We start from the raw sequence: 24,800 nt of genomic DNA, 5'->3' as shown, positions 1-24,800 counted from the left end.
TTTGCCTGCGCCTCTATTGTTCGATTTGCTTGCAGAAAATTTTCTCGTCACCCCGGAAGCGGTGAGCAATCATAGAGCACAAGCTTTCACTCCAGAGCCTGAACCTGAGCTGGAACCTGAGCTGGACCCTTATCGTGCATCATCTGTCCAGTGGGATCCGGAGATGACCAGCCAGTATTATCCTGATTATACCTCTCATTACAACGGAGAGAGTAGCGGCCGTCCTTGGTACTAGACCAACTTAGGACAAAAGCCTAAGCTTGGGGGAGTACGTATTTCTCACCGACTTTACATTCATGTTCACACACTAGTCGTCGGTGCTCATACTCTTTCATTGTATTATCCACGCTAGTTTAAATTTCTTCTTCTAGTTTTCTTATTGTGTGTTTGAGAAACCTTAAGTAAAACCAAAAAAATTAGTTAGTTTAATTCCCTTGCTTGTAGTAGAAATTAAAATGAAAACCCAAAAAGATTTCTCGTTCTTGTTTTACTTGTTGGGAGCTTTCCTGTGTAAATAGTTTTATTTTCTTTTCTTTCTTTTGGGGGTCGAGAAGACCATATTGAAAATGCTTAGTGGCTCTTATATGCATGATTGATTATTTATATTTAGAGCCCATATTACTTGTCTTCTCTCTTGTGTTGAATGCTTGCAGATTCCAGCTTAGTCCAATGCACGTGCACTCTTATTATTATACACATAGTTCGGTCATGCGAGTGAAAGGCAATTATGATGATATATGATGGACTTATTGGGATGAGAAAAGCTGCTATGAACTCGACCTCTCTTGTTTTTGTAAATATGATGATTCATCGTTCCTGAGTCAGCTATTATGAAGTAAACATATTTGCAATGACATATAGAGATTATAGTTGCTTGTGTGCCAACATGCTATTAGAATGATTATGATGCGGTATGATGGGATGGTATCCTCCTTTGAATGTATTAAGTGACTCGACTTGGCACATGTTCACGCATGTAGTTGAATCACATAGCCTTCATGATATTTATGATCATGGTGGATTATATCCTACTCATGCTTGTATTCGGTGTGAATTAATTTTAATGCATGCTCACAACTGTTGCCGCTCTCTCAGTTGGTCGCTTCCCAGTCTTTTGCTAGCCTTCACCTATACTAAGCGGGAATACTGCTTGTGCATCCAAACTCGGTAAACCCCAAAGTTGTTCCATATGAGTCCACTATACCTTCCTATATGTGGTATCTACCTGCCGTTCCAAGTAAATTTCTATGTGCCAAACTCCAAACCTTCAAATGAAATTCTGTTTTGTATGATCGAGCAGCTCATGTTACAACTAGGGCTGCCTATATCTTCCATGCTAGGTGGGTTATTCTCACGAGGAGTGGACTCCGCTCCTCATTCACGAGAAAGGTCCGGTAACCGGGATGCCCGGTCCCATAATCCAAAAAGATCAAAATAAATCAAAATAATTAAACAAAACTCCCCCAGGGCTGTTGTATGTTGGAGGCACTCATTGTTTCGAGCAAGCCATGGATTGATGTTTGTTGGTGATTGGGGGAGTATAAACCTTTACCATTCTGTTTGGGAACTGCCTATAATGCATTTAGTATGGAAGATACATCCATCTCATAGTTGTTGCGTTGACATTGAAAGTATGCCGCTCAAAATGTTATTCAATCTCTATTTTAAAATCGAGGTCTGGCACCTCTACAAATCTCTGCTTCCCTCTACGAAGGGCCTATCTATTTACTTTTTATGTTGAGTCATCACCCTTCTTATTAAAAGCACCCGCTGGAGAGCACACTGTCATTTGCATTCATTGTTATTGATTTATATTGGGTATGACTTGACTGGATCTCTTTTACCATGAATTACAATGTTTAGTCAGTCCTTGATCTTTAAAGGTGCTCTGCATTTATGTTTTGCAGTCTCAGAAAGGGCTAGCAAGATACCATTTTATTATATCATGTTATGATTATTTTGAGAAAGTGTTGTCATCCGAGTTTTATTATTATGACCCGCTAGCTGATTATGCTATTGATATGAGTAATTGTGAGACCTATGTGTTATTGTGAGTATGGTTAATTCATAATATTTGCTGAAACTTGAATGCTGGCTTTTCATGTTTACAACAACAAGAGTAAACAGAGTTTGTAAAAGTATTTCTTTATCACTTTCAGTTTATCAACTGAATTGCTTGAGGAGAAGCAAACGTTTAAGCTTGGGGGAGTTGATACGTCTCCAACGTATCTACTTTTCCAAACACTTTTGCCCTTGTTTTGGACTCTAACTTGCATGATTTGAATGACACTAACCCGGACTGACGTTGTTTTCAGCAGAACTGCCATGATGTTGTTTTATGTGTAGAAAAGAAATGTTCTCGGAATGTCCTGGAAATCCACGGAGGCACTTTTCAGAATAAATAAGAATTTTTGGCGAAAGAACCAAGGCCAGGGGGCCCACAGGCTGTCCACGAGACAGGGGGGTGCCCCCCCCTAGGGCGCGCCCTCCTATCTCGTGGGCCCCCTGGACCTCCTCCGACCTCAACTCCAACTCCATATATACCGTCTCGGGGAGAAAAAAAATCAAGGAGAAAGTTTTATCGCATTTCACGACATGGAGCCGCCGCCAAGCCCTAATCTCTCTCGGGAGGGATGATCTGGAGTTCGTTCGGGGCTCCGGAGAGGGGGATTCGTCGCCGTCGTCATCATCAACCATCCTCCATCACCAATTCCATGATGCTCACCGCTGTGCGTGAGTAATTCCATCGTAGGCTTGCTGGACGGTGATGGGTTGGATGAGATTTACCATGTAATCAAGTTAGTTTTGTTAGGGTTTGATCCCTAGTACCCACTATGTTCTGAGATTGATGTTGCTATGACTTTGCTATGCTTAATGCTTGTCACTAGGGCCCGAGTGCCATGATTTCAGATCTGAACCTATTATGTTTTCATGAATATATGTGTGTTCTTGATCCTATCTTGCAAGTCTATAGTCACCTATTATGTGTTATGATCCGACAACCTCGAAGTGACAATAATCGGGATACTTCTCGGTGATGACCGTAGTTTGAGGAGTTCATGTATTCACTATGTGTTAATGCTTTGGTCCGGTTCTCTATTAAAAGGAGGCCTTAATATCCCTTAGTTTCCGTAAGGACCCCGCTGCCACGGGAGGGTAGGACAAAAGATGTCATGCAAATTCTTTTCCATAAGCACGTATGACTATTTACGGAATACATGCCTACATTACATTGATGAATTGGAGCTAGTTCTATATCACCCGATGTTATAACTATTGCATGAGGAATCGCATCCGGCATAATTATCCATCACTGATCCATTGCCTACAGGCTTTTCACATATTGTTTGTCGCTTATTTACTTTTCCGTTGCTACTGTTATAACTACTACAAAAACCCAAAAACATTTACCTTTTCTGTTGCTACTGTTACCATTACTATCATACCACTTTTGCTACTAAATACTTTGCTACAGATACTAAGTTATCCAGGTGTGGTTGAATTGACAACTCAACTTACTCAAGAATATTCTTTGGCTCCCCTTGTGTCGAATCAATAAATTTGGGTTGTACTTCACCCTTGAAAGCTGTTGCGATCCCCTACACTTGTGGGTTATCACTGCGGTCTACCCTTCCTTTTGAGAGGAATCTTCTTGTTTGGAGAGTTAACCTCCGTAGTACCATCTGTTCTATTATTCATCGAGGAATCATCTTTCTTACTAGTTGTTGAGTTCTGCGGCTCCTTAGATGAACTATCACTCGATCTCGAGCCCTTCTTATCCTCCGGTGCCCGCAATCTGGTGTTGAAAGGCAAGTCCCCATTCTCATCACGAGTACCCGGAGTAGGGAAAAACAGATCCGAGTGGCCTAAACGACCACACGAGAAGCAAAAATTCGGAACATGCTCATATTGTATGTCATACCAGTCCCGAGAGTTTCTCTTTGCAGAATCAATAAGAATCCACCTTCTCAAGGGCTTACTCACATCTATTGTAACCCTCGCTCTCAGAAATCCTCCCATCGGATCAAAGTGCACATACGTCGCCACCTGATCAATCAGCTTTGCAATCATTCTTCCCCATGTCTCATTCTGCAAGTTGAAAGGCAGGTTAGGAACCCTAGCCCATAATTGAAGTTTATTGAACTTTAACTCTAACGGTCTCATACAGTCTTCAAAATCCGCTAGAATGACTGCATGCCTGCTCACGTGCCACGGAGATCCCTCTCGCACACGACGATCACGGCGATTCTCAAACTCCGCCACAAAAGTATTTTCAGCCACCGGTCTGAAGAACAAAGCCCTAGGGTTTCCCCAGGCCGGCCTCAATGCATTGCCAATGGTCTGGATGTGCAAAGTTCTTCGATGCAAAACCTTGCCAGCGATACACCACTTCTGCGGGATCCCCTCCTCAAGATCATCAACGACAAGCGGGGTAGCCTCCTCCTCAGTGAGATCCAATTTGCCCATAGCCTCCTCCAAACGACCCCTTGCCGTCCTTGGCGACTGCGGCCCTCCTGTGCTAGCACTGGGATTCGTGGACGTTGCCATCCCCAGATCATAGATCGATGCACCCCATCGACGAGAGATCAACGAGCGCCGATGTTTCCACCGCAAAACCCTAATCGCCTCTCGAGGGGGCTCCGGGTTTTTCGAGGAAAAATAGACCAGGTGACAATTTAACCAGTCAACAAAGTGCCACGTCGACTATGCGGCCGATCAGTAGGGTGCAATATGGTGCTCTATGATGAGCTAGTGATCTTATAATCACCGCAAAACTATATTATAGTGACTGTAAAGAGTGTATTGTTACATACGTTGACCGCCAGTGTATTTTTCTCGTTTCCGATTAAGCCATATTAATCGGAAAGGATGCAGTATGGACTAGTACTGCTTTGATGTGTCATGTCAACTCATCGAACGAGGAGAAGCTTGCTTACTACGCCTCTCCCTCGCCCACGCGCGCGGGGGTTCACAGGATGAGGAGAGGGTTTTGACTACAGCGCCCTCTCCCTCTCCCTCTCCCTCGCCCTCGCGGTGGACGTGCAACAGTTCAATCGGTGTCAGAAGCATATTGTACTGTAGTATCATCATTGTTGGACCTTCCGAAGAGGCGAAGAGCCAAGTGCAAGGTTCACATGAGTACAAACTGTTGAACCTCCCAAAGAGGCAAAGAGCCAAGAGCAAGGTTTTATAGGAGTTGTCGTCCTAGTAGGAGTGCACTGCAACTATAGCGAACGATGCTACTGTATGATGATGCCACGTCACCTATATCCAAACATGTGCCACCTTTTTTTCTCAAAGAGCATGTTGGAGCCCGTGCAACAACCACACAAGTTGCACGTACACGTAACACATTTACTAGTAATAAATTCTAAAGGACAAATGCCAGTATGCCACACAAGTTCATCTCCAACTCATGTGATAAATTTGTGCACGACTAGTCTACATATATTCACAGCGCTACCGTTCACAATTACCATACTCCACTTACACATTATAGATGGGCTACATGTCCTCCTCCAGGTTCCAGTCCCAGTTGTTCTTCATGGATGGCACGATCCATAGCGGTGGGCAACGGGAATCATTTTCGCAGCTTTCTAGTCCGGTTCCACATGATGGAGACTCATCCAAGCTGAAGCGGCATAAATCAGGGATAGCGTGTCCCAGCATGTCGTTCATCCGGCGGTGCGCATTGAAGACACAACCATTCTTCATGAACGGCAGGCCTTCCGTGTCGTGCACGGAAGGTGGCATCCGCTTCACAATGGGGTAGCTGTCCCCAATGAAAAGCGAGTACTCTCCAAGAGTGTTCCTCAGCACCCACGTAGCATCACGGGGGTCGAACTCGGCGCCGTTCATCTGGTACACGCAGCATCTCAGATCTGGACACATGGTGACGTACATAGTCAAGGTCCATGCATAATAATGTTGTGCTCAAATATGGCGGTCAGTAATACTGTGCAGGAAATAGTACTACTCCAGTATAGAGGAAGTAAAATAACCGGCTTATTATATATAGCCACTCTTGGCTACATGGATGAGATAGTAAGACATGGAAAAACAAAAATGGTGGCAGCTAGTGGGTTCAAGTCTTCAAGGGCCTAGCTAGCTATACGCGTCCTCCAAGGTAAAAAGTACTCCTACTAGTACTACTAAGTATACTACTAGTACAACAATGAAAGAGAAGGCGAGAGGGTTAAAAAATGGAATACCTGGGTAGATGGTGATGGTCTGATCGTGGTAGATTGTGTGACCATGTTGCACATCAGTGGTACCATGGGTAACGACTGCTAAGATAGTTGATCCCAATATGCCAAAGTCAGCTACAAGGTTCCAGGTTAGACCAAATCGCAGATGCAAATGCACATCGAGGATCGGCGATCTTATTTTGATTGGGGATGACGGGTCCCTGCAAAATAATGGAGTACCGTTAGGGATGCAAATGATGGTTTGTGCATTCCATTTGTAATCTCCCGTACCATAGGATGGCAACCAGATGAAACAAGTCCCCTGGCTTGTCACCGCGAAGATGCGGCCTAGATGGCGCACGGCGTCTTCGAACGTGTAGGGGTACAAATATGTCGCCGCCAACATGAGCCAACCTCTGCCGTTACTGCCTCTTGCATTGATGGCAATCCTTATGTCAAACACCGTGATGAGATAGTAATCATCGTAGCCGCGTCGCTTTGTCGGCGGGTCCGCAATTCCTCTCTTCTTCAATCTCATGTTGGCATCATCATACGTATTCAAGCCCAGCCAGTCCGTAAGGCCGATCCTAATGGTGGAGAAGGGGTCTACCGGAACGGCCGCACTGCTGTGGATGTTGTGCAAAATGATGGTGGTATCCGGCTGGAGGTATGCAAGCCAATCTTCGTTGGCACCGACCCAGACTTATATATAAGATGGTGAGGAGCGGAGAAATTATGGGATGGAAATGGAATAGTTAAGTACTACATGATCAAACTCCATTACTGACCTGCTCATCGGACAAAATCCGACTACCTATCAACGTCGGCAACTCTAGCGGAGTCAACGTGCAACCATGGCCAGGGAGCGGTGGACTGTTCAAAGGATTGTCCCATAGAAGAACCTTCTCCTCGAGGACGCATGGAAGACCAACAAGCATGGCCTTTTCCCAAGCCTGTTTAAGCATCGTCTTCAAAAAGTTGGTGCAGGAAGCACCGAGTCTTGCGGCGGTGAGGATGTCGGAGCGGAGTGCGATTTCTCCTAGAGGATCGTCGTCCAAGGTCTCCCGGCCCCGACGAGGAGGAGAACCGCCTGGCGAATCCATGGGAGCAGCAACGAACTGCCATCTCTTCGGGGGAGGTGAACTGGCGAGGAGGAGATAAGAGCGTAGTAACCGCAAGGCCTCGTCCCTTCCAACTGTAGATCGTTCCTTAGCGAAGGGGTGAGGCTACTATTTACTACTAGTACTAGCATTATGGAACGTTATGGGATTGCATTATACTGTAAATGATAGCACTAGTAAGAAATTTTTGGCACTAGGTAGTAGTTTTTGGCGTGGATTAAGAATTTTTGGGTCTATTTTTGCTATTTTTTGTACACGCCAACTAGTGTCAAAAAACATCTTACATTATGTGATGGAGGAGTATGTACTCGTACAGTAGCAGTACTAGTACTACTTTTTCTCAACTAGTAGTGCGATGTACTGTACTTCTAGTCTAGTCTAGTACAGTGCACCAGTTTTGAACTCTTGAATCTCATGGCCAAGGAGCTACAGTTGGAAGTGGAGGGTAGTACTGTTCTCTAGAACCATCACTGTACTATCAATGCAGGGAAAGTACACCTGCGTAGTGGCCTAGTGGGTACTCTCGGTGCTCTATTCAGCCGCTCCTCTCACATAGCTAGCCTACTCAGCCGCTCCTCTCACGCACACACTAGCAGCCTGTTTATCAGCGACAGTTACTGCGGGGGCAGAACATTTGAGTTATTTGATACAGTGAGACTAGGCTTTTCGCTTCCATTTGTGGAGGTGTAATGGATCTCGTCGAACTTTGTTAGTGGTTCCTTCTTTATGAATGAGATGAAGCAAAGCTTTTGCCTCCATTTCAAAAAAATGTCAAGAGGAATTTCTTTTATAGTAGAGCCGATAATGGAGTGAAGTCCATGCGTGCAACGCCACAAGCTACAGAGTAGTAGAGCACTTTACGTACAGAGCCATATTGCACAGTTCCCAATGCCCCACCAGGCTTTTCCGGCTCCTCGGGCTTAATTGGGAGGCGCTAGTTTAAATTTAAATATGCTACTAGCTGATGAGGAAGCTGCAAGCAAGGTGCGGCTAGGGCGAGCACGCGAGCCACGGGATGCTGGGAAGGAAAACCCGTTCACGTGGCTAGGCTATGCAGTGCACCCAGATTGTGGTGCTGCACGTCCGTTTGACTTCAAAACTCAAACTACCCGTGTAAAATATTGGCTCGCAGCAAAGTTACTATTTAAAAAAAAGGCCGCCATGCGTTGGGCCGGGATCGAACCCACAAAATGAGGTATATACTCCCGCGACCACTAGTAGTACTCGTTGGAGTACAACACAACCTAGAATCGCCTTTTGTCGCTAGTAGTACGTACATTGTTCCTTACAAGAAACCCCTAATAATGCAAGAAACCACTAAAATGCCAAGAAACTACTACCACTTGCATACGTGGCAGACTTAAGATAAGACTACCTTATCAACCATTGTACATGCTCTTACCAACCAGCCCTACCAAGAAACGACTACTCTACAAAGTGTCGTTATAGGCATGTTTCAACCCATGGCCCTGTTTGGAACCCTGCCATCAAAACACCACTTTGTTTAGAGTTAGTTCAGGGTTAGAATCTAACTCTAACCTCTGACAGGGCCCATGTCACCCATTAAGTCAACGCCTTCTATTCGACCGGGCGTTATGACTTGTGGGACCTACATGTCAGTCTGCACAAAAGTCCCCGAGTGACCTCCTACCTCCGGCCCGTCCACCTAGTCATCCTCGGCCATGGGACGCAGCTACCGCCGCTGACAGAAGGCAAGGTCAAAACCGCCAGCGGTGCGGAGCCCATGTTGCGGCAGCCCGGATGCCAGCTCCGTCCAGCTGCTTGTCTGCAAGGTTTTCTAGCTAGATTGGCACGGTAGCACGGCGGCTTGCTCGCGCTTGCCGCGCTAAGGCCAGCCATCTGGCTCGAGCGAAGGCCAGCGCGGCGGCTTGCTCGCTTGTGAGTCACGCTCGGGCCAGCCTGCCAAGCCGTGCGGAGGCCAGCGCGGCGTCTGGCCCATCCGGCAGAGCAGCGGCCAACTCGCTCATCACCGGCGCCACCGACGAACACGCATCAGTACTGTTTGAAGTAATGTTCAGGAAAAATAATGATTTGAGGGGGAATAACAGGATAGAAAGTCAGATGTGGGTCCCTCGTGTCAACAGTCAAACAAAATGTGTTGGTTTAAGCTGCCTTGGCAGCACGGACGTGTGGGCCAACCCTGTCATAAATGGGTTTAAACGAACCTAATCGGTAGGATTACTAGGTAGTAGTTTTTTGTGTGGATTAAGAAATTTTGGGTATGTTTTTGCTATTTTTTGTACAATAGATTCTTCCTAGGGCTGGTTGGAAGTGGTAGTTTTTTGTTAAATACTCTACATATTGTAAGTAGGAGTGAAAGTTAAGCTTTGGAAGCCAATAAGCAAGGCTAGTTACATAGTGCATATGTGTACATCATTGAAAGTAAATATCAACCATGAGTGACTAATATCTTGATGGAAAACTCGAAACTGTGGAATACTAGGGAAAAAAGTGCATGGTTGGAAATACTAGCAATGTTCATGTGCGTTGCAATGGATCATAATTAGAATAATACTTATTCACAAACTTGATACAAAACACTCTAATTTTGATATACATATGTCACTAGAGATATATTATGTTTCAATTAGAATATATTCCTTGGGCTGTTTTGGTGAGGTCAGGGAGGGATGTGGTTGGTTTTAAGATACTAATTATGGGTTTTTCTACAAATTGGTAGACAAGTGGGATGTTGGTGAGAAAAGGCAACAAACTTACCTCACAGTCGTTAGATGTAGATCTAATGGTCAGAAACAACGGATGGCAGACACACCATCATCACCAACTTAGTCTTCTGTAGGAGTACTAGCAAGATCCATGCATTGCACGGAACATCAAGATGCATTTTTTGTAAAACACTTGTTGTGATTGACCCTTACGGGAGTAATCCCATGTGTAAAAACTAATGATATCTCGAGAAATATGAGATAAGGTGAAGAGGAGTGGGGTGTGGTGGTGATTGGTGGTCGGACTGAGTGGAGGCATGGGGATTGACGACGCCGGTAGCGGCCACCAGGCCAGTTTGTTCCAGGGGTTTCCTTTCTTAATTTCTCAACAATGAAGTTTGTTGGAGATAAGGATGAACGGGGGAAGGCCTTGTCTGCAAATGTGGAGAGGGGTGCCGGTATCTTTTAGTTTAATTTCCATTCGTCAGATATAGATCGGACGGTCTATATTGCAAGATGGCACACGTACCATCATCACCAACTCAGTTTTTTATAAGAGAAGAAATATAAGTATGGAGATACAAACGTATTATCGATACTTGCTTCCGTAAACTAGCATCTACATTCTATTCAACGCCTCGGCATGTGGGGACTTAGCACAATGACTTCTTGACTGTATAAAACAAAGATTTTCCCATTGCCGATAAGGAGGGGGTGACGGTCGCACGATTTTTGGCTTGATCTAGTCCTAGTAGTCATACTAGGTGGTCTAAGCATGTGTAGATTTATTCTTTTTCACGTCTCGTGTTCGCTGTACTGCCACGACTGTTCATGAATAGACGGTAAGTTATTCACGGGGAAACCCTTGTTGAGCGTGTTTGCAAGAGAGAGAGAGAGACAGTGTGCGTCTGTGATATGTTAGAGACTGAGGCAATGATAACAGATTCTTTGTGTCTATGTGTGTGGAGGATAGAGAGAGACATGTACATGGGGCTTTGTGTTGTGTAACATGGAGACCCATATACATAATTAGAGAGTGAGTGTGTGAGATACACATGCGGACATGGGGAGAGATGAGGATCCAGATAAATGGGTGTTTGTGCGTGTCTATGTGTGTTTGTGCACGCGTTTGTGTGTGAGAGGGAGTGTGTGTATGTGGAGTAGAGAGACCACTAATGATGTAAACCTAGTATAAGGGAAGGGGGAATGGTGTGACATGTGTAGTAGCGGGATAGCATGGGTGCGGGTGGGGGGAGCAGACTATTTGGAAGAGACATCGAGAGTGTGTGTGGGAGAGGGGTGTGAGAGCTCGCGAGAGAGAGAGCTAGCGACGGAGAGAGAGCGAGAGAGGAAGAGAGGGGGCGAGAGGGGTCGTTTGTGTCCATAAATGGCGTATAGATAGAGAGACAATGTTGATGTTGTTCGAAATTGGCCTATGTACGAAGACGCATGGGAAGTCAGTCATCGTGTGTGTGATAGGGACTTCATGAGAGATCTAGAATAGATGGTGTAGAGAACAATGTGCGAAATTGAGAACGATGATACATTAGGGAGCTATGGAAAGAGTCACGACATATATGTATACAGGGAAGGAGCCGGGGCGGGTCCGCATGTGGGAGAGATAGAAAGAGGAGAGTGGTGCACAAGGAGACAAAGTGTGCTTGTTTGCAGTAGGGGTGGTGTGTGAGGTGAGTGCGCGAGAACCACATAACTAGGGAGATAGACGTTTGAGGGTGATGTTTTGTGTGTATGGGAAATATACACTCTATGTAGTGTGTGTGCTTGGGAAAGAGAGATAGCGGGAGACCTAGAGAGTGAGGGAAGAGATGTGTGCATGCCCGAGAGACAAAGTGATATAGACCTATATTGGGGTCCGGACTTTAGAAGAGAGATGGGTGTTAATGTGCTCGTGTGTTGGTGTTTGGGGGAGAGAATGACTTCTCTATGTGTGTGTGGGGGCGAGGGGGGTTGGCTTCAGATAAAGAGTGAGGTGTCTATATTTGAGGGACTTTAGCGTAATTGAGATATTGTGCACTCATGGTTGATCAATTTGTTTACAGTTTGGACTATGAGATAACGATACTTTTGAACATGCGTGATATACCTTGATGTACCAGAATTACAAACCTAAGATTGGAATTTTGGAATTCGACTCCATCATTAGCTTTTGTAATTCATTTAAACGGAGGTACATTTTTAAGCCAGGATTTCGTTATTTCAAATTCATATATCAAACCTAGAGATATACACATACGGTCATGTTCAAACTTTATAATCATCCACTTTATTCATACACATACACATTTTTGCTTTTGTCATCAAATTTAGGATAAACACATTTGGAATTTCATTTGAATTGGACCGTATGATGGTATTTGCTTGTAGTAGCTCAATGATCCATATTTGAATTGAATGGACAATCTAAGTTTTGAGTTGGAGACATTGATTTTCAAAACTTACACTTTTTTGTTGCATGCAAAACAAACAAATTGTCGGCCATGATATCATAGTCGGCCGTACAAGAGCAGAACACTTATAATTTTAGGCGCCAAAAGCTTTCAAACTTCCCGCTCACATCGAAATATCACGCGCCCGAAAGTTTAGCCTTGCGATATTCCTGTTTTACCACTGCCACATGAATGGAAAAGGGATGCTTTGGTAACTCCACTGTTTTCCCCTCTTTTCCCCCAACATTGTTCCCCAGAGCCCCTCCCCTTCCCCTCCTGACCCCCCCAACCACGGCAAGCCGCCGAATCTAGTCCTCCGCCATGGCGGTGGATCTCACACCCCGCTGGATCTACCTTCTGCACCTTGGAACCCCCAACTGCCAACTCACCACTTCACCGGAGCCACTTCAGCGACTGGCTTGTCCATCGCTCCAGATCTCCTTGACTGCCATCATGGACCACCGCACCGGATCTTCTTAACTGGCGCCCTTATCCACCACAGTGTAGGCCCTTCACTAACTCCCTCGTCCGCCCCTTCGCTGGCCCTTCATACAAGCCCTTGTCTGCCACAACAGATCCGCCTCACCGAAAGCACTGTACAACATGCCCGCCGAAGCCTTCGTCCACTGCACCGGACCCGCTCCATGGACGCCATATTCAACTCCACCGGCCCTGCTTTACCGACACCGTAGCCTCATTAGGTTATTTCGATTTGTAATCCTTCGGTTTTTCTCTTCATCATGCACCTGTTCACTTACCACAGATGAGCTTTCTTGTATGTCGACAGGCGCCGCAACCGTAGCACCGGAGCCACTTCAGCAACGGCGACAACCGGCCCAAACTCAACCACAACATGAGCACCATCGATGATACTTAGCTATCAAGTATGACAATGATACCCATACGCCGCCGAGAATCAGGTACTATTATCCAACGGCCGACGCCTACGTTCACTTTCCTAGCATAAGCATCGCACCTTTGAATTTCTTCAGGGTATCATTCAGTTTTTCATGAGACGTGTTATTCTGCTTGCACCTGTAGGGCCATACTTCTGGCAGTGAACATGTTACATGTGCTAAATTACATACCAGTGCACATATAGTTAATATGCTTTAGTTTTGTCCTAAGTACTCCCTCCGTTCCAAAATAGATGACCCAACTTTGTACTAACTTTGTACTGAAGTTAGTACAAAGTTGAGTCATCTATTTTGGAACGGAGGGAGTATTACTGTACTTCCTAGATATCACTGCCTACTATTTTACTTCTTGAATGCTATATTTATGATAATGGTGTTGTTCTGATGCCACATGTTGGTTCCATCAGACTGTTTAATGTTCTCTATGCTTAATTACACATCAACAAACTAGCATGTGGTTCCGCTGCTTTTTGTTTGTTTTACCCTACATTTTCTGATGCTAGCTATTACATCATTGCTCTGAGCCTCTGTTCATTACTTGTTTGTGTTCTTGATCTTCCCAAGTTGCATGACTAATTTGATGCTTCTATTAATTATGGAGCTGCCAACCCCATCAAGAAAAATATTCGTTCTTTTGGGGCCGACACCTCGAACAAGCATAAAAATAGAGGGAGGCAGATATATTGTCGTGTATGCACACACTCTTCTTTCATTAGTTTAGATGAACCACTGATGATCAATGCGGACCAGTGCATGCGATTAGAATTAATTTTACCTAAATAGAGGGTGCAGAATAAACTACAACAACTAGATTTGCAACCACGGGATACTGACGATATCTTCAAAGAACATTGCAACAGCAGCGAGGCTTCACAGCAACATATGGTAAGCCAGTGTGTTTTAGTACATGTGAAATGTAATGCGAGTGGGCTGCTTTCTTGGCTTGTGCCCTCAACCTGTAATCCTACCGAATTACAAATAGTTCAGTTGTCTGCTTTGCTGTATTGCTTGATTCGAATGCTTGTTTGTTGTTACGCTATACCTGAGTTGGCCAATATGTCAGCAATGCATGTTGTACTATCGTAAAGAAATGCATGCCTGTTTCATTTGAGTCCTTAACTTTTCCTCTCAACTTCATCACAAGACTGTCTTCGTAGTTTATATGAGGCCACACTGTTAAGTGCTTTCTTAGATTATTTCAACTGCTTAGATGCCTTGGCAACTTAAATATAGCGGTGGTACACTCCGTTTCAACTAGGGATGTCAACTGGGTCCCGTTTAATCCCGATTAAAGTCCACTAGTGGTATGATAGTTCAAAAGAGTTTTTGTTTTTTGAGGAAAATGAACTAGGGAGCTAGGAAAAACTAACTAGATGGAACTGGCGGATGTCGTTTATTTGCCACTTACATCCCTAGTTTCATCTTACCATTTTAATTTCTTTTCGGCTGATGCTGCTTCGAACCATTTAAATATAGCTTTCCATGCTCGGCAATAATTCATCTGTCGTTTACCATGTAACCTTACTGCCTGGATCATATGATAACTATCTCTTACTTATGTCCAGCGGAAACCTTTCAGGACGCCGTTAACACTAGGACACAATGTACAACCCCAGAATCTATTTGTGGAAGCAGTGCGCCATCCATGTTACCAGATGGTAGTAGTTCAGAGGAAACACTGCCAGAGAGCAGTCTGAGCACAGATATTATAGTGCTTGAGGCTCTACTAGAGGCAGAAAGAGATGGTGTGGCTGCCATGAATGAGGTAATCTTTATCTTGAGGCTAGAAATTATGGAATTAGCGGCACGCATTATGCAAGCAACCCAAGAATTGGAGGAAGTAAGAATGTTGCATTTGAAGACGGAGGAGATCCTGCTATTTCTGCTATCTGAAGCCCAGGGTAATCCCGGTTCTTCTTTAGATACCAGTTGAAATTGTCATTAGATTATTGTACTTGCATGCTTTGTCATGTCTTTGAATGGATTATGTTGCAAGACCCCCTATGTTGTCCATGTGTTGTAATGATCCGAATTTTTTAGGCGAGGTAATCCTCAGTACTTGTATGATTGACATAAGGTGAACTGTTTTTCGTGTGAGCATATTGTATTGGATGAAATAACTGTTTGACTCAGAGTGTATCCAACCTACTGAATTCGAAGATCACGACATTTCTAAATCATAATCATATATAAAAGTGGAATAAATCTTTGTTGTGGTTTTGAAGAAATAAATAACAAAACGTAGAATTATCTGTGGATATTCGTATCGAATACAAATTGGATTTGAATTTAGTTTGCTAGGGCCTAGGGCAAACGTGAATGCTAATTCTCCCAAGTTTTGAAAGAAGCGGCTAAACACTCACTATAATTTATGGGCTGCCCGAAGCAAGTGTTTGCGAGATGGAAATTGTTGTCTACCCCTGACACTTGACATCCTTATCGACCGGATTTACACTGCTATCGATAGGGGTAGACTAGTAACTTCAATCAGACGTGACACAACGGCCTCTGAGCCCATTCAGACATGGTGGGCGCCAAACGTGGGCGGAAAAACACATTTGATTCAAGCTCGTCCGAAAGACATGTGTCTCTTCCTCCATTTCCCCATTCATACACGGTGCACGGCAGAACAAACTCTCCTCGTCCGAAGTCGATGTAGGCTAATATTTTAAATAGGGGCAGATGTGTAACTTCCCTCAGACGTGACACAACAGCCCTACCTATCAGCCCCGTTCATACACTGTGGGCGCCAACCGTGGGCGGCAAAACACCCTCTCCTCGCCCGAAATAGTTACCGGCAAATATTTGGGAGATGCGAGATTACCATCCTATCCCCAACCGACACGATGTCCGAAATTTTAAACGGGGGATAAGTTCATAACTTTCCCACATTTCAGACAAGTGCGTCCCAAAGTTTGAGATCCCCCTCCCCTCCATTTCCCCATTCATACACCGTTGGTGGCACGACAACCTCCGTACTGCGGCCAGCCTCCTCCGTCCACCACCCCATCCTCCACCTTGCCGGAGCCGCTACCCCTACCACGTCGTCCACTGCAAGAGATGGACGTCTCTCATCCACAGCGCTGGACCAAGATCCTTTCATCGCCTCCTCTCACTTCATCGACACCGTCGTCCACCTTGCCATTGCCACTCCTACGACCGCCTCGTCGACGGCAACAGGATTTATCCCCTGACCCGGCCATCTACCGTCTAAAGTCTTCTTCCCCGCCGCCGACAACCATCGCACCTACAGCACCCTCAACATATCAGCATAGGCCTACACGGCGTCGCAAGAGAGGTGGTACTCTTCCATATGTGCTTAAGTTATTGATCTCACCCGGAAAATAGATCGTAATTTGTTTACTGTACTTTTCTTGTTTGTACCAAATCGTAGTGGCTAGTTGAAAGCAAACATTGGTTGCGAAGTAGCTTTGTCCGGTTTGCACCTTCAGATCCGCCATGGCACGGGCACTGTACTCGTAAAGCTTATGGTTTCCCCCCTTTATATTCATTACCATCATCGTAGGTGCTTCATGTCATGCTAGCACTGCTCCTCAAGACCTCAACCCAGAGCTTACATGTTGAAATACGAATCTGATATGATGCTCATATCACTAAAACAGAGAACATTTAATTGGTCACCTAATGTTCCTATATTCATTTCGAAAAGCATGTGCGCCACCCACTGGTCCAGCTAGTTCCACTTTCCTGATTTTTCTCTTGATGCTTAGGGTTTTCCCCTTTTTTCTACTCTACTATGATCTGCGTAGGTGCTTTCTGTCGTACTAGCATTACTCCACCCTTCAAGCTAACCAACACAACACTCAGAATTCGAAAGCTTAGTTATTCAAATATGATTGTGATATGATACTGATATTTGTTAACCGACACATTTAATTGGTTAGCTAAAGGTCCCACTTGAGTTTCCAAATGCATGTCGCGACATATAGAGAGACAACATAATTGCATTTCTTTATCACTTGTTGACCGTACTTTCTTGTCCATACCAAATCTTAGTTGTTATTTCAAAGCAAACGTCGGTTGCTAACTACCCTTTGCGCGGTTTGCAGCTTCAGATCTGCCATCCCACTGCCACGGTCAACACTGTACTCATCATGCTTATGGTTTCCCCATTTTATGATGACCACAATCAGCCTATGTGGTTTGTGTCGTAATAGCACTGCTCCAACCATCGAGCTAAACAAGTTTAGTTGTACAAATTCATATATGATATTATTGCTGATATAAGTAAAACTGAGAGATGTTTATTTGGTTAGCTAAATGTTCCTACTTTAGTTTCAAAATGCATGTGAGCCACATATGGAGAGACCGGAAAGAATAGTATTTCTCTGTGCGCTCTGGTTCATCATGGTGGCCAACCGACATTGTATTGAAAGACTTGTAATATCTTCAATCTGCTTGCTCTTCTGCTCTTCTTTAAGACGATCCTCTTCTCTTGCGGTCGACTGGTCAGGTCGAATTGCTCTCCCTTAGTATATTTTGAATCTGTCAGGTCAGGTCGACTTGTTCTTCTTTACTATATGTTGAAGCTGTCATCTGCGAAGTGTCATCACTTCTGGAGCTCTCATATTTTGAGTAGTAGGCCACATTATATTGATGCACACACCAAATTACAACATGCATGGCATCTCTTAAAAGAATTGCAGAGATAGCACAAAGGGGTTTATAGGGAGGCAGTATTGGATTAGAATCACTTCTGCATTACAAAGAAAATCTCACTTGTTTTTATGTTTACATGCATGTCAGATATTGAACATTATCAAAATGAATATGAGAATGGGCGCACGAGAGGAATATGGCGGAACAATCCACTAGCTAACAAACTTGGCATGGTGGAGGATGGCCTATCTTATTCACCCATCAAGGTGCTTGCTCTAACTTTGCAAAGTTGTATTGGTCACACATATTTTGCATTTGACCTCTTGCATTACTTCTACTTTGTTACACCATCTGCTTAGTTTAAGCATCATCTATGAGTATATGCCATACCTATCCATTTTCTGTACCTATTCCATGTGTTGTCACACTATGTTTTTCCAGTCAAATGTTGTTCTTTCGTAATAGATGTCCAAAAGGAAGAGGGTGAGTGCAGATCCTCAAGGAGTACAAACTAGGTATTTGGAAAAGGTAGCGATACCTGTTAAATCAGATAGATCAGCAGCCATAGAAAACACAGGCCCAACTGTACCGCACTTTACCCCTACTCCAGTGGCCAAACCCCTATTAGAACTGCTGAGAGCCCAACATCAGGTATTGTCTATGATATCAATTCAAAATTTGAACTCCTAAATTTCTGCATGTGCCTTACCTTCTCTCTTGTATGAAAACTAATTTCAGATGACTCTTCTTGCTCAAAGGATCATACGATCTCACAACAATATTGGGCTCTGCATTGCTCTTGTCAGTACCTCTCTCCATTTTGCCTTGTAACGATGTACTTAATTAATTGCTATTTGCTTATGTATCATCAGTCTACACCTGAGCTTCATTATCCTTTGTTTCTTCCAACATTATTTGATCTATATTTACTCTTTGCAAAATGTAGAATAATGGCAATGCTTATAAAGAATTTTCTTTGGGGAATTTATTGAATTATCCTTCCATCAACATGGAGAAGGGCTTTGTCCAGCCCGTGTTAACATTTAATGTAAGTTCATCCTTCTCAAGCCTTCAAACTTTGTTCTAGTATAGATTTGGATAAGCATCATTTCCTCCACTATTGTTTGCTTTGCTGTTTACATCTGATTGGATGTTTGCAACAACTACCAGTTTCAAATTGTAGTTGTAAAAACATGTTCCTTATGCAGAACCGATCCATTTATTTGCTTATATAATTGTGAAACCTGTTACATGTCTCCTTGTTTCTCTTTCAGAGTCGTATCTCTTACGCCAGGCAGAACTTTAGGGAAGATAGTGAGCCAAACCATCTTGAGGACAGTGAGATGACCCCAAGGTCCTGTCTTGATGAAGACAGTGAGTTGAAGCTACTCACCGGAAGGTGTGAGACAACCTCTGTGCAGCAGTCGCTGCCTCAATCAGTTCGACTTCTCCAGTATCAACTTAAAGCGGAAAGGCTTGCTTCAGCTCAGCTCCGACTTGAATTCAAAGATGCAATGAAGATGTAAGAGGACTGCCGTGCGCACCATCATGCCATACATCTACTGTTGATGCATATATTGTTGACACAACTGAGGTCTACTCAGCTTCTTTGGCTGTTTGGGGGGCCCGACCTGTCTAGGCCTAGTGCCTTCTGAAGTGCTCTCAGTTTTGTATATTCTTTTGTCGGCGCGTTTATTTGCACAGGTGGCGAACTTTGATGCCTAGTGGATGTAATATGTGTGATAGCCGTGATAGCCTAGTGTAAGTTGCTTGCTTATTTATTTCCTTGTTGTCTTGTTTATTTGTTTGCTTGTAGTCATTGCAGTTCTTTTTCCGCGGTTTGCTAGTGGCTGAAATAACCTATTTTTTAAAACTAGGCCACACATGGGCTAATATTTACTGTAGTGACACTGGGCCTCCTACGGGCCATAGAAATAGTGGGACTTCTATGGGCTGTAGAAACAATGGGACTTCTACGGGCCATAGAAACAATGGGCCTTCTACGGGCCATAGAAACAATGGGCCTTCTACGGGCCGTATCATCGATGGGCCTTATACGGGTCGTATGATCGATTGGCCAAACATGGGCCAAACAGACCGCATTATGGTTGTAAACGGGCTAGAGTTGGAATCGTCCGTTCATGGGCTAACCATAATGGGCCATCGTTAATAGGCTGTATTTGATGACGCTATGAAAATGGCCCAACGTATTAACGGACCACAAACGGGCCGACTGTAACCACGGTCTGAATTTGGCCAACAAGCAGAAAATGACAGTAACGGGCCGTAAGTAAACGAATGCTGGAAATGAGCCCAAGAATTAATGGGCTCTGAGAAGGCCGAAAGATAACATGGGTTGAAAACAGCCGAACGGAATAACATGCCGTTAATGGGTATAAAGTGATACACTGTTCATTACGGGCCAGTTTCACCACTGGCCGTTAATGGGTGTAAAGTGATAAATTGTTCATTACGGGCCAGTTTCACCATGGGTCGTTAATGGGACAAGAATTACAAAGGGCCTCATATGGGCCGAAAGACGTCATGGGCCATACATGGGCCAGAAGTGAAAACAGGATGGAATCATATTGGATGGCCCAAATGATGCTACTAGCCTAATTCTCATAGGGCGTAACGGGCCTTGGGTTAGCGGGTTGTAAATGGGCTATATGCGAACAGGTCGTTAACAGGCTTTCCATGGGCCGGCACGCCACCTTTTGACCAAGTCAAATGGGTCGACCTTTTCACAAGAATGGGCCTCTGTTGGGCCATGCCACGTGTCGACGTATCATAGGCGCCTTCTGTCCAATGAGTGGATGACATCTATCCCAACGATGAGCCGACGCGTGTTTCTTCCAGCCAATGATGATTTCACACGTGGAAAAACCCCATTGGTCGGTGCTGTTAACGGGTTATCGGATCCAAAACCCGACCCGATAGCTTAACGGTGTTCCGTTACGGTGGATGCCACGTGTCGGTCACCCTTGACGAAAGCACTTCTGTGACGCGTGATTTATCATCATGGAAGTGGACACTTCCGTGATGATAATTTTGGTAATGTCATGGAACACTTCTACGACAGCACAGGTATGACTATCTTGATTCTGTCATAAAATCGTCATGGATGTACATGCATGACAAAAAATGTGACCTACTGTGACAAACACGTATCATCACGGAAGTGTATTTTTTTTGTAGTGTTTATTGTTGAAACTACTGTGGGAGAAGAGAGAGGGGTGTCAGAAGCAAGAGTGTCTAGTTTATATTTTCCTATTCTACGCTATTATTCATTATTTGCTGGGAGATGTTTGATTGGTCATGGGGAGAGTGGAGGCCTTAATGCCCTAACCTTGCTATTTTGTGCCATGCTTTATATTCTGATAGAACTTTTAGTTTGGGTGCTATGGTTGCTCAACGGTTGAGTTTAAACCGTTTTAGGGGTCCTATTTTCGGAGGTATCTATGCTTCCCGCCTAGCTAAACATTTTGAGATACCCATTAGGCTTAATGAGAAGGAGGAAATGTTGTTACCCACTAAGTATTTAGACTATGCTAGTATGGTAGCATATGATTTTATTACCAAAGACGATGTTAAGCGACTCATCTATAATTTAGTGTTCAGTCAGGGTACCTGTCAGATTATTGCTTTGTCTGCACCTTGTTTGTTCGGTATTCATTCAGGTAGGTACATCATTATGCCCAATGACATTTATGCATACTGGGAGCGGACATGATCCCCAGTCCATGAGTCAGTATCTTCCATGCTTGGTGGGTTATTCTCACAATGAGTGCTTATTCACTTGCCATTGACAAGAAAGTGGCTGGTAATCGGGATGCCTAGTTTCATGCTCAAAATCGAATCAAATATAATCATAAAACAAAACTCCCCCAGGACTGTTGCTGGTATGGACGGTACCCGTGGATTCGGCTAGCTGTGGAGTGTGATTGTTGGTGGAGGGGAGTAAAAACTTTACCATTCTGTTTGGGAACCGCCTATAATGTATCTAGCATGGAAGATAGTGAGATCTCTTGGTTGTTATGTTGATAATGAAAGCATACTGCTCAAAATTATATTCATCTCTGTTTTAAAAGCTTCGAGCTCTAGCACCTCTGCAAGTCCCTGCTTCCCTCTACGAAGGGCCTATCTATTTATTTTTATTGTTGAGTCATTATCCTCTTATAAAATGCACCAGTTAGAGACCACCGGTATCATTTATATGCATTGTTATTAATTGATGTTGAGTTTGACTGTGACTGGATCTCTTTTGCCATGAATTATAATGTCTAGTCAGTCCTTGGTCTTCAGAGGTGCTCTGCATTTATGTTTTGCGGTCTCAAAAGGGGCTAGCGAGAGTCATATTATATCACGGTTGTTTTGGAAAAAGTTTTGTCATCTGAGATATCTTATTATTGCTCGCTAGTTGCTTATACCATTGATATGAGTAAGTGTGAGACCTAAATGTTATTGTGAATATGGTTAGTTCATACTCTTCGCTGAAAACCTGAACATCGGTTGGACATATTTGCAACAACAAGATCAAACAGAGTTTGTAAAAGTTTTTCTTTGTCACTTTCAGTTTATCAACTGAATTGCTTGAGGACAAGCAATGGGTTAAGCTTGGGGGAGTTGATACGTCTCCATCGTATCTACTTTTTCAAACTCTTTTGCCCTTGTTTTGGACTCTGATTTGCCTGATTTGAATGGAACTAACCTGGACTAATGTTGTTTACAACAGAATTGCCATGGTGTTATTTTTGTGCAGAAATAAAAGTTCTCAGATTAACCTGAAGATTTACGAAGAATTTTTTGGAATTAATAAAAAATACTGGCGCAAGAATTATACAAAGGGGGTCCACCCACAGGCCACAAGCCTGGGGGCTTGCACCCCCCTAGAGCATGCCCGACCTCCTCAGACTACAACTCCAACTCTATACAACCCTATTCGAGGAGAAAAAAATCAAGGAGAAGGATTCATCACGTTTTATGTTACGGAGCTGCCGCCACCTCCTGTTCTTCATCGGGAGGGCTGATCTGGAGTCCGTTAGGGGCTTCGAAGAGGGGGGTTCGTCGCCATCATCATCACCAACCTTCCTCCATCGCCAATTTCTTGATGCTTACCGTCGGGAGTGAGTAATCCTTCGTAGGCTTGCTGGACATCGATGGGTTGGATGAGATTATCATATAATCGAGTTAGTTTTTTTAGGGTTTGATCCCTAGTATCCACTATGTTTTGAGATTGATGTTGCTATGACTTTGCTATGCTTAATGCTTGTCACTAGGGCCCGAGTGCCATGATTTCATATCTGAACCTATTATGTTTTCATGAATACATTTGTGTTCTTGATCCTATCTCGCAAGTTGTAGACACCCATTATGAATTATGATCCGCATACCCCAAGGTGACAATAATTGGGATTATTTTTGATGATTACCATAGTTTGAGGAGTTCATGTATTCACTAAGTGCTAATGCTTTGTTTTGGTCTCTATTAAAAGGAGGTCTTAATATCCCTTAGTTTCCATTAGGACCCCGCTGCCACGGGAGGGTAGGACAAAAGATGTCATGCAAGTTCTTTTCCATAAGCACGTATGACTTTATACGGAATACATGCCTACGTTATATTGATGAATTGGAGCTAGTTTTGTGTCACCCTAGGTTATAACTATTGCATGATGAATGCCATCTGACATAATTATCCATCACTGATCCAATGCCTATGAGATTTTCACATATTAATCTTTGCTAAGTTACTTTGTCGTTGCCACTGTTACAATTGCTACAAAACTGCCACTGTTACTTTTGCCACTGTTACCATTACTTCCATACTACTTTGCTATTAAGAACTTTGCTGCAGATATTAAGTCTTTCAGGTGTGGTTGAATTGACAAATCAACTGCTAATACTCGTGAATATTCTTTGGCTCCCCTTGTGTCGAATCAATAAATTTGGGTTGAATACTCTACCCTCGAAAACTGTTGTGATCCCCTATACTTGTGGGTTATCACATCCTCATTATGAGTTCCAAAAAAATTCTCTTTCGTAACAAGATTCAATAAAGCAGCATTAATATCATAAGACTCTGGACTAGGGCCGGGAGGAGCAATCGGAGTACTAATAAAATCATTATTATTAGTATTGGAAAAATCACACAACTTGATTTTTTTTCTTGAGACATCGTGACTACGCAAACAAGATTGCAAGCAAACAAGAGATCTAACGAGAAAAAGGCAAATGAAAAGAAGGCAAATAAAAAGGCAAATATTTTTGTGTTTTTTGTAAAAATGTTTTAGAAGTGGGGGAGATGAAAATGAGAGGCAAATGGCAAATAAAGTAAATTGCAAGGAGACGAGATTTGTGATTGTGTACCTGGTAGATCTGGACTTGATCCTCCCCGGCAATGGCGCCAGAAATTCCTTCTGCTGACTGTTAACTGTGTTGGTTTTTTCCCCGAAGAGGAAGGGATGATGCAGCAAAGAAACGACAAGTATTTCCATCAGTTATGAAACCAAGGTATCAATCCAGTAGGAGGATCCACCAAACTATGTAAGCAGTACCTTCACACAAATAACAAAAACTTGCAACCCAATGCGTAAGAGGGGTTGTCAATCCCTCCTCGGTATTGAGATAGATTAAATTGTATGAGAATGGGCAAATAGATCTAACAAAAACACAAAATAAAATAAAGAAAGAAAAAGTGCACCAGGGTATTTTGGGATTTTTGGATTAATAGATTTGAAAACAATATGATAGGAAATAGACCTGGGGCCGTAGATTTAACTAAAGGCTTCTCTCAAGAAAATAGCATATGATGGGTAAATAA

This window comes from Triticum aestivum, chromosome 6B (assembly GCF_018294505.1).
Source record: "Triticum aestivum cultivar Chinese Spring chromosome 6B, IWGSC CS RefSeq v2.1, whole genome shotgun sequence".
Classification (NCBI taxonomy): Eukaryota; Viridiplantae; Streptophyta; class Magnoliopsida; order Poales; family Poaceae; genus Triticum; species Triticum aestivum.
The sequence above is the reverse complement of the archived record's forward strand: the minus strand, read 5'-3'. Positions refer to the sequence as shown.